This window comes from Colletes latitarsis, chromosome 9 (assembly GCF_051014445.1).
Source record: "Colletes latitarsis isolate SP2378_abdomen chromosome 9, iyColLati1, whole genome shotgun sequence".
In the NCBI taxonomy this organism is placed as follows: Eukaryota; Metazoa; Arthropoda; class Insecta; order Hymenoptera; family Colletidae; genus Colletes; species Colletes latitarsis.
In genome coordinates, this window is record NC_135142.1 from 27,101,503 (window position 1) to 27,116,271 (window position 14,769).

Here is a 14,769-nt window from a genome sequence, read left to right on the forward strand (position 1 = left end):
GGAGTCTATTCGGTCGTTGAACTTCCCAGAGAATTACAAATGTTTACCTGTTAGAATAATCTCTCGAATACATGTCGAAACGCGACACGGTCGATTCGACTGAAATCGTCTCGCATCGTAGCCCAAATAACAAATAACGCAAACGTTCCCCACAATATGCTTTCTCGAACGAAAGCAGAAGCGTCCCCGGGTTCTCCCCGTCGAAAATAGGGTCGAACGTCGTTGAATTTCAGGTTGAAGGACCACTCCGTATCCGCGGGCACAATGGCGTTGCACCGGCCGCGCGTTAAAGATCCCTGAACGTGTATCGCATGCCATGAAATAAATTGTCCAGAAATTTGAAAGGTCGGCGTTCTTTGTGGGATTAGCCGGGCACCGCGGGCTACCAACTACAAATCACCAGGTACCAGTTACCAGTTACCACCTATCACGTGGCTCGCTGCTCACCGAGAGCCGCGGATATATGCGCCGATGGGGAATTATTGCGATCCAAGTGTGAATCGTTGGAGGATCGTCGAGACGGCTGCGCCCATTGTGCCCGCGCCGAGTGATAGTCACCTTGTTTGTAAACCAGGCGTGATCGCTTTTAGACGATTTATACACTGCGTTCAGAAACAAGTACAAACAACTAAACAAATATTAGACTGTAAAGTCTCGATATTGTATAGAAGCTATGGAAATTCGATGATTGGTTCTTAGAGAAGAGAGTCACTCGTTGCATGGATTCGGAAAAAGATTAAAAAGGAATAAAGTTGCTTTTCAAGAGCCCTAAAACTTCGTAGAGGAAGCGAGTATTTTTTAAACCGTTCGATTTAGGAGAATCTTTCGATCGAGTTTTTGGTGACGCGCGACTGGCAAGTTGGTGCGTCCTGGAGGGACTTTCGCCGAGTTCGGCGCGGCGAGCGAAGCGTTAATGAAGACATCTCGTCGGTAAGACGGCGGAAAAAAAAGGAAGGTCCCTGTTCCCCGGTTCGAGGCTCAAAATCACCGCACAATGGGCAACTTCGCATCCATTGTCGACTGCGGAGCCGCGACCGGATCGGCTTCTCGTATAATGCCGGAGAACCCAGCATTGTGCCGCTTCCTGAAAGGTGGACAGAGAGAAACCTTGGCTGTGATCTATGGACCAGAACACGGTGCCATCCGACCACCGCCTGGCTCCTCCTCGCCCCCGTCCAACGATCCGCCCCGTTCTAGCCGTTCGCGGAACCAAGACGCGTGAAAAGGATTTCACAGAAAATTCGAACGCAAAGGATGTTGCCGTTTTACGGCCGTCAGCTCGCTCAGGACGTACCTGTTTTCGGTGGCGACCAGCGACGCCTTTCAACCGACCGAGAGAACCTCTCATCGATACGGTTTTGCTTTCTTGTCCCGCTATTTTTTGGCCACGGGATTCTTTCCCAAGCATAAGCGTTTCGTGGCCACGCTCTATCAAAGCCAGATTGTTTGAGCACAACTTCTCGCAGACGCACAGAAGACGCGACGCGATCTTTGGACGATCGGGAAAGGAAGGAACAATTTGACAACGCACGCCTAACACGCAAAGAATTGTCTGGTAGTTTTTCTAGATCGTTTTTGTCGCGCAAGGTGCATTGGAGCAGGAAGCAGTGGCGATCGACGTTCGATGGAAATTGTTCTTGCGCTTTGTTCGGGAAATCTTGGGAAATGGTAGTCGCCGCGCAACAGCATTGTTGGAAGCCTCTGGCGGAAATCGTTAGGGATAATGAGGGATCCGGGAAGTTCTTTCAAGAGGGGATGACGCGGTAGTTTCCAGCTAATAGACTCGTCTCGATTTTTCACGGCAACTTTCGGCTGTATTCCGAAAGACACTGTGATATTCGTTAACATCTGTTCCGACCGACAGACAACATCGTTAACAGGACCACATTTTTACGACTCGCTTCAAAATCCCCAACGACCAAGAAATTCACGAAACGAAGTGTTTTGGTAAGCGAATTGAACTCTCTAAGAAGATTCGAGTGCACGATCGTTGGCGTAACATCACCAATAAAGGAAAGAAACGAGCGCTCGTGCGCAGCTGTCGACTTTTCTCGATTTTCCAGACCCCTGATAGGCGCAACGTTTTCAAATCGAGACGCTCTGCAACTTGCTGCCAGTCACGGCGAACAGAGACCGTCCGAGGTGACGAGTGACACAAAGCCAGGACATTAGCGGGACAGATCCTGTCATTTGCCGGGACTTACCTGGCTTTCTATCCTTGGCCAGCAACGCGTTCAGCCATTCCGCGGTTCGTCAAGTCGCGAAACACGACCGAAATGGCAGCTTTCGAGCGATCCATCACTTTCGCGAGGGAAATTACACGTAACGGGTGTTGGCTGGCCGTCGTGGCTCCGTACCCTTTTCAGAATTTCATGGATGAAATTCAGCGTGACTGACGAGCACGACAATGACGTCCGTCGTCTCACGGTCTGCTCGCAGAGCTATTGAGATTCACCGATGGAAATTATACAGGCTCTCGGGAGAAGGAAAAATATCAACGATCAAATTCGAAATGCTCGATCGGAAATTGCTGAATTATCCCGTTTCGTTCTACCTCTCTTCGCGGACGTAATCTTGCATCGCGATCCAAGCCTTTTAATTTTAGAGATGTACGGATATCCAGGTCTAGCCACGAACTATAAATCGAATCGCGTCTCTATTTCGCTCTCTCGTTTATTCTCGTTTTACTCTGGCCACTGCTTCTGTGAAGCTGCTCGTTGCGTAACGCGTTCCTTTTAACGGTTGCGCAAACGGTCAACTTTTTGATAATGACGTCGCACCGAAGGACAGACCGAAGTCGTTAGAGAACGTGAATCTAAAGAGTGGTAAGCTGGAAGGTCACGAGATTTCACGATACCGAAGAGGATTATGCGTCTTAAAAGATTCGAGTCGACCGTGACTTTTAGAAAATTCGAGACTTATGCAAAATTGTTTAAATGTCCCGTGCCGTGATTAAACGGTACGCGTTACTCGTGCGACAGCTTCCGTCGGATCAAAAGATAATTTCTATTGCCTGGGGCAGGTTATTTCTGTATGCAATAACCGTGGAACCACGTTGTATCTAGTCTTTCTGAGTACTACAGCAGTATTATATTTCTACACTCTTTCTTGGACGTTACTATTCGTTGACTCCCTTCGTTGGAATAATGTAATTACTACTTAACGAGGGTTACTGCTCGTTCGAATAAATAAATAAACGACGACACATAATTTGCGTTAATTTGTAACAAAGTTAGCGAATCTTGAAAGACTAGTTACACTGGCGTGCGTTAACACCGGGTCCCAGAACATCCATTCGACGTCCATTAACGTTTCGTCGTGCCGCGAAAATGACAAACAGACGATGAAATCCGATTTTCTACGGTTCCCCTGCCATCTCGGGAACACGTTTCCCGGCGCATCAACGAGTTCCTATTTTCCACGAAGCGTTCCAAATCCCCGGAACGTGTCGCAATAAAGGCAGCCGGGAAATCACGGGATCTCGAGGCGTGACACGTCTCATAGGAATCCATCCTCTCTCTCGATTTCCACGGTGCACCACCGTGTCTAACCACCATACAATGGCGCACGATCGTCCCAACATTAAATTATCCTTGCAGCCAGAATTATTCGTAAACGCGCGAAATACTAAAAACTTCTCGAAATACGTATTCTCGTTACCACAATGGGAGTTTCGTTCCGTCGAAAATCTAGCTCGACTACCCGGAGGTTGTTTCCGTTTAGGGTTCACGGCGGTCGTAGAAATCGTGTTGGAAAATTTCGGAGCGTCGTTTCTCCGAAACGCCAGGCGTCAGGTGAGCCTTGGGCGTCGATTCGTTCGAGCGGCTCGAGCTGTTCCTCTTTTCCGGGGCTGCAACCCCCGCGACGCATATAAAACGGAGCAGCGACGTAATTAGCGCCAGTTCGATCCTTTGTATTATTCACGGGGCGTCGAGAACAAGATGATTACCGGCTCTGTATGGGGCCCCGCGCAGGCGGGCGTTGCCGGCCTGTTCGAAAATGAAAAATCGCGGTCCACGAACCGTTCTCTTTCTTTTTCTCGCCGTTGGTCGCTTCCTTTGTACGCCGGGAACCGGAGCCCTTGCCCCGCCCCGGCCCCCTACGAACATGCTCGTTTTAGATGCTCGGACACCTCGGAAGAATACCGAGAGAAAATCTACGGTGCACGAAACAATGCTGAATCGAGAAGCCAACGGAAAGAAAACGATCAACGGATCGCCCGTCAACAATTCCGAGGTCGCGTTTATTCGGACGCGTTCGCGCGACTATTCGGGGACGCTGTTTGGTTTGTTTTAGCGGGGCTGTATTGATCCTTTTGAAACGGAGACGGCTCGAAGCTAGAGAGAAAGAGAGAGCTAGTTGGAAAGAAAGTCGAAAGAGAATCTGTACAAAGTAAACGATCGCTCAAAGCCGAGATTAACATGTTCCGAAGTCTCTAAGCGTTTCATGAGTCGCCGGTAATCGGCTCGTATTGGACGGATTCAGGCATAACGAAAGGCAGGAAGCAAAGAAGAATCAATTTTACTTTTTCCCCGGTACGAGCGTCGCGGTTGGCGCGAACGGACAGCAGGCAGAACAAACACGGAACAAAGGGGCCCTGACGGGTGACTTGCGAAACTCTCAGCCCCCAGAGGCTTCTTACGCTCCTGAGCGAGCGTCGCGGGGCCCTTCGAGGCTCGTAAAGGCTGCGAGAGGGGCCTCAACCGTGGAAAAACAATGAGGCGGCCCGATCGGACTCGGACTCGCTCCGCGGCCCTTCTGATTCGCCATGAAGCGGACAAGAAATCGAGAACGATGGCTGCTGCCTCCCCTGCCGCAACCACCGCTCCTCGCTGCCCTTCGTTCACGCGATACTCCTCCAACAGCCTCCAACAGACATTTTTATCGCTTCTAGACGAAAATTTCTAATTATTTTGGGTCCGTGCAAACGTTTCGATGACTTTTAAACTAAACGAAAGGATTATAAAACGTGTCTGCTCTTTACTCACTAAATTCATAAGTTTTCTTTACGAAACTGGTACATCACGATAACACGTAAATATTGTATCTTAGGACACGTTCTCGTACAATAATAGGGGCAACGACTACCAAAATGGAAAGAGACCGATCGAAAAGTCAGTCGAGGCGACTGGTACGAAACGAATCGACCGGATGTCGGAGTCGGGGCGAGGTTTCCGCGCGGTTAAACGACGTCCGGCGGCCTCCGTTCGAAGTGTGACTTTCTGAAAGCTTCCAGGGCTCGGAGGCTCTCGCTAATTCGTGGACGAGCTTATCTCGGAATCTCGTTTGGGAGCAAGCTACTAACTCTCGACACCTCGGTGGTAAATTCTCCCTTTCCGGGCCTCCCCGGGCAGCCGTGTCCAGGATCCTCGTGCCAGCCACCGGCGAGGGAGCGGGTCGGTGCACCGGGGGAGGAAGGATTCCTCGCGCGGACGTATCTCAACTTCCAGCGTGCAGATCGGCCAGGAAGATAGCAGGCCCGGCTCCGAGACACCAACGTATCCTCTTCGGAGAATCACACGCCGAGGATCCTCCGAAAACCGTCAGGTACCGTCGTAAATCGTGATTCGTCGGTTTTCGTCGGTCGATTTTTCGGTACATCGAAGTGGATCGCGCCCCGAGGGACACCCCCTACAGACTTTTCATCGTTCGGAGCATTCTTCTGACCGTGTCGCGTCGTCGCGACCTCTCGTTTCCGTTTCTTCTTCTATTAAGGGGCAAAAAAAAGGAAGAGCCGCGAAACAAGAGTCAGGAACGCGGGAAAAGAGAGACAAAGGAGCGAGTCGGGCACCGTAGTGGGGGCAGAGGGGTGAACCCAGAGCAGAGAATAGAGGAACGTGATAAATGGGGCTGTAAATCTAGCGGGCAGACTCATTATAAGTTTATTACCGTCTTTCCTCGACGCGCGACACTTCTTCGGCAAGAAGTCAGATTCGAAACCTGTTACACGAACAACACCGCGCCTCGAGTTGTAACTGGTCGAAACGGCAGGCACGGGAGGAGGATATTAATTATCTTCGTTTATTCTGTCGGAAATGCTTAGGATACTTTATCCCGGACGCCGCTTCGATTCCTGTCGATCGTGCGTTTCGCTCTGTTCTCTGGTTAGTCCAGAATCCACCACATTCTTGCGTTAGGTTCTCCGAAAATTATACAGTGAATAATTAGAAAATCCCTACTAGTTTCGATACATTTATCTCCGTGTTTAATTGCTCGGTCGTAGCTGTTGTCGAAACCGATACGTTTCGAAGCTAGTTTCTTCGATGGTCGTCGGTTTCTGGTCGATTTCATCGCGTTGTAGTGTTTCGTTGGTGCCGGATATATTTGGCGGGGCACCGGCGAGCGTTTCCACGTGGAGGAAGGTAGGACGAGGCCCCGAGGGTTTAATAACACCGTGGGCCCGGGCATAACCGACCGAGACCGCGTCGAGGGGTTCCCCTTCTTGGCATATATATAGCAATTAGGCCGTGGAACGTCTCTATCCCGGGCCGCGGCGGCCTTCCCAGCCATGATTAGAGGACATACGTACACGGCGGGGGCCCCGCGCCACGTCCACTGCAAGATTAAGGCCTCCTCCACACCGCCCCCGACCACCTCGAGAGTCGTTTAACTGGGAACGAAATCCGTTAACGTCCACTGTTTAGACGGCTAGCGGGAGGAAGGCTTTTTGATGTCACCGGCCGATCCAAACGACGCGAAAGTCTCGTGAGTTTCGGGGGAATTATCGACGCCCTCAGCTTTGGACGCTAACGTTTAGGAGTTTCTAGCGTGGAACGTGTCGCGTCGTTATCTAAACCGATCGAATCGTTCGAGACAAATTTATGAGCACTCTTGGACGTTTGTCGTCTATTTCTGGAATAACCCGTGAGAACGAGAGTAACCGAAATCCCGTGGAATTTCTCGTAAGACAATTATTATTTACTCCAAGATATTTTTCACACTATAGCTATGCACATGATAAATTCCTGGATGGTAGAACGAGCGAGCTATTCGGAAGGAATTCGTACATTATGTATTTCGAAACAGCTACGAACCTAACGAGGAGAAGATCACGGCTGGATCATTAGCCGGCAATCTTGGGTACAATTTGTAGACACGTTCCCGCCGTGACAGAAGGAAATCGGCGGTGTGAATAGCGTTTTAGGCCTACCTCTAAACACGAGGAAAGGTACCTGCCCACGGTCGTGGACGAAATAAGGATGAGATTAGCGTTGCGGTCGGATGGCCGAAGGAAGACGTAAATAGGACCGCGGCGATATCCCGAGACAGAGGCGGCAGTCCGACAAAGATGTTTGCGTCAGCCACGGAAAGAAGGATACATAAATAAAAGACAGGTGGATTTTCTGTCCACGGCCGAGATAATCCGTATCGACCAGAACGAATCCACCGATTTCTCGTGTTCCAGCTTGACGTCTTGCCTTTTTAACCCGAAGAAGAATTCTTCTGGCCAAGATGGACGCCCTTGGGGCCGTTCGGTCCCCGTTCTTGCGGCATTCGTTCCACTTATTCTCTTTTCCACGACGTTAACGATATTCCTGCGGCAATTTAAGCCCCAGGAATTACGAAAAAATTAATATTCGCAAATTAAATGTTTCGACGCGTTCGCGGTCCGAATTGTTTCTACCTAAGCGAAAGTCCGATCTTCGTACGGGAGCCTACAATAAATAAAAAACGTGTCATAACGACAGCGTTTTTTCTTACGAAGAAGAAGTTTGTCCGAAATTGTTCGTGAAAGTTTGGTCAAGCATCATCGATAAACTTGTCGAACGGAGGAGCCTCGTCTCTCGGGACGGCCGTGTTCGGGAGGTCTTCGCGTGGGGCGAGGCCACCATGTTTCTTCGGGTCTTTTCGAACCTCTGCTCGTCCTCGTTCCACCGACGATCCTCCGTTAGCTCTGTCCTCATCCAGACCACGGCGTGCGAGCATCGGCCACCTTGGGGCGCCCCCGGGTGGCGAACGGACCAACCTGTCTGCCTCGCGCCACCTCTGCTCCAATCCCCTTGCTGTACCTCTCCCTTTCTGTTTCTTCTTCTTCTACACTGCGTACCACCTGACTCTCTGTCTGTCGCCATGGAAGATGCTGGCGAATGCGAAATTTCTCGAGATACTCCGAAAACGCCGCTAGACTAATTCATTTTCACGATTATCAGCTTTCTCTCGAGCTCTGTTCTATCCAAATCGCCGACGATCCCTTATCTTTCCACGTTACGAATGTCTATAGCGTAGGCATCGTTTACCCCTTCGTCGGTTCTTTCGAAAATAGAAACTCAAGTCCGATTTTCTACAACGAGTACCATACAAAACGGATTAACTTTAAAAAACTTTCTTCTACCTAAGCTTCGACGATCGAATCGATGCGTGCAAGCACGTTGTACCATCCCCCTGCCCTTAAACAGCTAATAAACAACGAAGGGAACAACAAAACTTAATTACGATCTATTATCGACAATCATTGATAGGTTTCGGTAGCGAAACGATCGAGAATATGACAACTTTGATGTCTTCGAACCGTGATGATCGTATCGGCCCTAGTCGTAAAGAGTTCGCGTTAAAGTCCGCCGTAATTCGTTTCTGATCGTGTAGAAAATTTCAGTGGATGGCACCACGCGACGGCAGAGCTCGTTTCGGAGGGTTCTGAATAAGTTGATACCGTCTCCCGCTCACGAAATCCCAGGAAACGAGGAACAAATTATCTCGTCAGACGGACGCACACCGGTTTAAAGCGACGAGATCGCTCGTTGAGGCCGCGGGAGGGGAAAAAGGGTCCGATCTCCCACTCCGACGCGGACTCCCGCCGGCGTTAGTCCCATCACGTGACTCCGCGCCCCTCCAGCGGGCCGTTCGCCCCACCATTCGGGCTGCCGGACACCATCGGACCCGCTCTCCCCTCGATAACTAACTGACCCAGCGCCTAGCGCCCCGCGTGTCGGCACAGGCGGCTCCTTTCTTACCTGATGAGCGCGTACAGACGCACACGCACGTCCTCGAGAGCCCCGCCGTCGCGCCAACGACGTGCAGAACAGGATGATGAGGGAAGGGTGAAGGGAAAGGATGACGGTTAATGAGCTAGAACCACGGGGGAGCTCCTCCGAGCCCCGAGGCTCCTCCACCTTTCTGGGAAGTCACGAATTGCAGCCTCGCGTTCCCACTCCTTTGCTCCGAGTTCCGTTTCTCGCGTGAAACCTCTGGCTGCTTTTACGACCGTCTTCGACTACCGAGGGCGAGTCGACAGCTTTCCGGAGATGTACGAGCCGATGACGACGGCTCGTTGAAGGGGTTGAGGGTCGAAGCGATTAACGATAATGAATACCGGCGCTCCGCTCGTTTGTATTCGCGGGAACCCGGTACATCGTCTCCGGGGGTTAGAGGACGATACGCTCCGTTAAAGGTTTACCGACAAACTCGATGCCCACGGAAGGGCGGTACTACTCGTAATTGTTTGCTTCGCATGCTAACCGAACCGTGGCTGGAATCGCGACCTTATTGCAACGTCGAGGAAATAAAATCATCGAATCTACAATTTTACTCGCTACCGAAGAATGATCAAAGTTTAGACGACTGTAGTCCGTTCACCGAGCTATAAACCAAAATCTTTTTAAGATGACAGTGCCAAGTTCCAAGTCTCTGACCGTTTTAAACATCGTAGAACGATGAGTACTTTGCGAATGTCAAGTCGCTTTCTCTAACCGTTAGTGGTGACTGATTTGCTGTTACTTGATGGATCAATGTTGCCCAGAGGCGACTCCCGTAGGAGTATGTTACGGAAAATCCCTGTTCGCGCGACTCGAGAAATTTCTCGAGACCCTGGACGTGAAGCAAGGGTGCCGAAAGATCAAAGCGGATCCGAAGAATAATCCTCGCGACGCGACGGTCCGATGCCTGGAACGGAACAAAAGGAGATGGTACTAAGGTTTGACGAGCGGTGGGAGAGAGAGGAGAAGAGAAAGTAGCCCGGACCGAGGACGGAAAGAGAGGCGAGTGCGATGGAGCAATAGTGGGGCCCACCTGACCAACAGGTACCTGGTAGGGCCCCCCATAAGGAGTCTCATCATTGACCCGGCCCACTCTCCCACCACTCTGCGGAGGCTAAAGGGTTTCAGTCCTCCCTTTCTGCAGTCAGCACCCTGCATCTTGCAGCTAGGATTGCTCGCCGACGACTCAAGATGCAGATAATGAGACTTTTTTACGAGCAGCATAATTTCGTCCTCTAATTAAATCATTCTCGTCCAAGAATTTATTAGCAGACGCTTAATGGAATGTTTCGAGCAATTCTCGCTTTGAACGTTCGCTCTCGGTTTGTGGCCACCTTATAAACCGGCCGATGTAATTTACGACGAAGTCTTGTCCTCTTCGCAAAGAAGACACTCCAGTCAAGATGAAAGAATCCAAGAAAAATGGTAGAACGAAAACTTTACGACGTTCCGCTACCTCCTCGTCCCGGGACAACATTAACACTCATGCTATCCAAATTCCATGTCGCGTTAGAGCATTCCTATCGCGCGTCAAACATCTACAGGAAGGGCAACTGAACTAAATAACATTGCAATCTCACGAGAATAAACACACGTAGTTTTGAGATCGATTTAACCAAACGCTTATGTTACTGACCGAAATTCATTGACTTCTTGAAATAAACTAGCGAATAGTTACGTTACGTAGATTCGGAACCTATATAGAACCTATTCTTCCTAACAGTTTCGAGTAGAACATTCATATAATAGAAAGATATCGGTCAATCATCGCAGATGTCACTAGACGAGGTATACCAATGTACATCCAATTACCGTTACATACAATGTACCACATATGTTCTGCCAATTTCTCGGGAGCTCTAGAGCCCCATTACCATTCCGGTGTTGCTTGCAACAATACCCTAAAACGCAAGCGCGAAAAAATAATCGCAACACTAAGTCAATCGCGATCAAATTCATATTATTTGAAACTTGCAACGTGATTAGTATTCATGTATCGCAACGCTACTGCAACCCGAGATTAATGTTTACACGCAACGCTACCCTGAAAAACAAACACGAAACATCCTGCGCAACTCTAAATGGAACTGTACAATTGCAAATTATTTATAACTTTACCTAGACAAGAAAGCACGAATAATGTATATTTCGCAACGCTAATAGCAAACCGTCATGAAACTTTTACCCGCGACACTACTCTGAAAAAAACGCGAAAAATAATCATTTTTCGCAACTCTAACAGTGGACATGATATATTGATATTAATCGCAACGCTATCCTAGAAGCAAACGCGACTACTATTCATATTTCGCCACACTAATAAAATCGCGTATCAAATAATACGCAACGCTAATTTTATTAACGAGTTCAGCTGCCCCAGGTTGCTTCTCGATGCTGGAGTAAGTACCAGTGTTATATTTGGCATTTCATTAGTCGCAACTCTATATTTAAACAAACGCGATCAGTAATTATTCGCAACTCTATTCGAAAAACAAGAGCGAATAATACAACCGACCGTAACTCTAAAAGTAATCAAAACCGGTTCATTAAAGCAACGCGATATTCACATTTCGTAGCACTAATGCAATCCGAGATCAGTTATACGCAACACTATCCAGAAAGAAAACGCAATGCTAATAACAAATCGTTATCAAATTCTAACTGGCGAATTAATTACTCTGAAAACAAACGCGAAAATATTCAATTCGCAACGCTAAAAAAAATCGCGATAAAAAATTATTCGCAACGCTATCTTGACATCAAACGCGATCCCTCGTATTACGCAACGCTAATGCAAAACGCGATGCCCAAAAACACTGGACGTTGTGGTACAAGTACCATCTGAAAAACTACTAAAAACTACAACTACAGACGAATACAGTGACAATAAATAATGATTGTCCATCCTTATCCGAAGATGAAGATGAAGAACCATTCGTTGCAGCCCACTCTTGCGACAGTTTGTCAGGGCCTCTTCGAGAGTCTCTTCTTTCTTCGGCGGGCCTGCCGATGCCTGAAACTTTTGCCTGGGCTCGAGATTCCGTGCAATACGCAATCTTCCAACAATATACGAATTGTTGGAAGAGAATACGTGAAAAATCTCGAGCGGGACGAGCGTTTCGAGAACCCTACTACGACCACGACCGCGATCGCGATATGGGACTATAAAGCAAGCGATTCCAAGAATCGAAAATAACGCCAAAACAAACGGCACGAACCGTTTGAATCGGCTAACTTTTCAACTCTCGAAATCGCACTACAGGTACGGGACTGCCACGCGATAACGCGCCTACCCGAGAAAAGACTGTGGACAGTCCTGCCCTGGCTCTTCCTACTTAGGTTTAATACACACATACCAGAAAGTAAGCTACCTACCTACCTTACGCTGTATTTAAAAAATTGCAAAACGCATTCTCTCAACACACACACTCCACGGTCCTCATGCATAATGTCCGGGCGCAAGAGCCTAAACTAGAGAGGATTCCCCGGGGTTCCTCCGACACCCGAACATTGCAAACATTCACACGCTAAGGTACGTACCAATTTCCTGAAATCAACTGACAAAACCTAGTGGCCATTGCGTATTTATGTTAAATATACATATTACGTTATTTCCATCCAGTAGAATTTTTTATAAAATATGTTATTCTATAAATGATCGTAATCGATTTACATTCTGTGTTTAAGATCAAAAAGCTAACTATCGTGTATATTTCATAAAATATTTTGTACCATGATCATATAGTATGCAATAAATATGTAAAAGATGAAATGGAATTGTTATTGTTAATTATGATAATCTTTTAAAACGACGCAATTCCACAGCCTAACCACACACACACACACATGCGGAAATTGCGTCGCGCACGAAACACTAACGCAATGTCAGTCGCACATAGATATTATTAAGAATTCTTATAAACTAAATCATCGTGCCCATTACCTCCGCTCACACAAGTAGCACCTGGGCACTTGAGTGAGTTTAGGCAACGAACACGGAAACGTTTCCTGAAAATCCTCAACTAGAAATAATGATTATAGTCAATATTAGCGTATAACGAAATAGTGTTCCTTTATTCCTTCTTATTTTATTTATTTTAATGGACTTTCTACTTGCAATGAATGAAGAACAAACGTTTAATATACATTAATAGCAAAAAATATTATTAATAAAGAAAATTACTCTGATTAAAATTGTATTACTCGAGAGGAAATACTTTAATCTAGACTTTAGAATAAAATAATTTATTTTGAAAATTTATGATAAATTAGTGAAGCAAACAAATTCAAATATTTAACCCTCGGACAATTCTGTCATCAAAGCATATTTTTTAAAGATGAAAATAGTAAATAATGCATGACTCAAGAATTTATCCGTCGCGAAATGTTTTCTTGTGCACAAATTGAAACATTATATTTTTCAATACAAAAGGAAAGACTTTGGTATCTTGGATGCAAAGTCATCAAATTATATTTAAATGTCAGACATGAACAATATAAAAATCAATCAATATTCAAGATAAAATAATTTGCCATATTATGGAGCTTTCATTTGTCATATTAAAAATTGTGAAGCACAAGAAAACCCTAGCCTAACCTACAAAAATTCATACCGTGGTCACTGTATTCGTCAAAGATAACTCGTATACAACTGGTCACCCGCGTCGATTCGGACCTTTTTGTCCTACGACGTGATTAGGGACCAGAGGAATCAAAATATCATGCGACTCACCAACTGTAGAATTTAAATACTCGGACGACGATGTTTGTAGTAGCAGTCAGCAACGAAGTCAGCAACGTAGACAGCAACGTAGTCAGCGGCGAAATCGTCTAAGAGGTTATGTGAATCCGTCAGTAGGTACGTGGATGGGATCCTGTAAAAAGAAACGGCAAATATGACACCCTATTTGTTAAATTAGAGAGATTTTAATTTTAATAAAAAAACTTCCACCAATATTGAAAATTTAATGTAGCAAAATTTGAAAGAAACGACTTTTTTCGAAACGTACTCGGAACAAAGTACGAAGATACTTACATTGTTTGCTCGTGGGCATCGCCAAATGTTCCTATTTAGCGATGAAGTGACTCTATTGTCGCGATTTAGAAAGAAAAGAGCCACGATGCTCTGGAAAAATTTACAACTACGCAAAAAACACTGACTCGATCTTCGCGTGTATCTAAACTGTAAACGATTCTCTACTTGAAGCAACTGTGCTTCGAAAAATAACCAACTACTCTACGAAACAAGCACTGATTCTACCGACCGCATTGCGCGCGGTCATCAGAATTTCTGGAAAAAAAATCTGAAATTAAAAATAAAAAATAATTAAGTAATCAGTCAGACCTGTCTATTTATCGATTTAATATTCAATTTCATCGATAAAAAGACAAAAATATGTAAATGTATATAGGTGCATACTCATTTGTTATAACAAAGTTGATTACACCCATATTCAATTTCCACTTTCGATTTCCCTGCATAATGGCGTCCATGGCATGCCGGTAGCGTCCCTCCTTCCAGTCGAATTGCAGCAAAATCTGTAACAGAGAGGAAACAAAAATTACGGTCCAATGCGTTAAAATAAATGTATCTGTACCTTAATTAAACATCAACTGAACCCGAAATATGGTCTATGAATTGATAATTACGTTTAGAAATACCATAATTGATGACGGGGGTTATGTATGGAAGAGCACGTGCGAGAGAGGTTGGAAATATTTCGCAATTCCGTACGACTTTATAATAGAGACGTGTTAATATTACAGGAAAGCACGAACAGAGAGTACTAGTAACGAT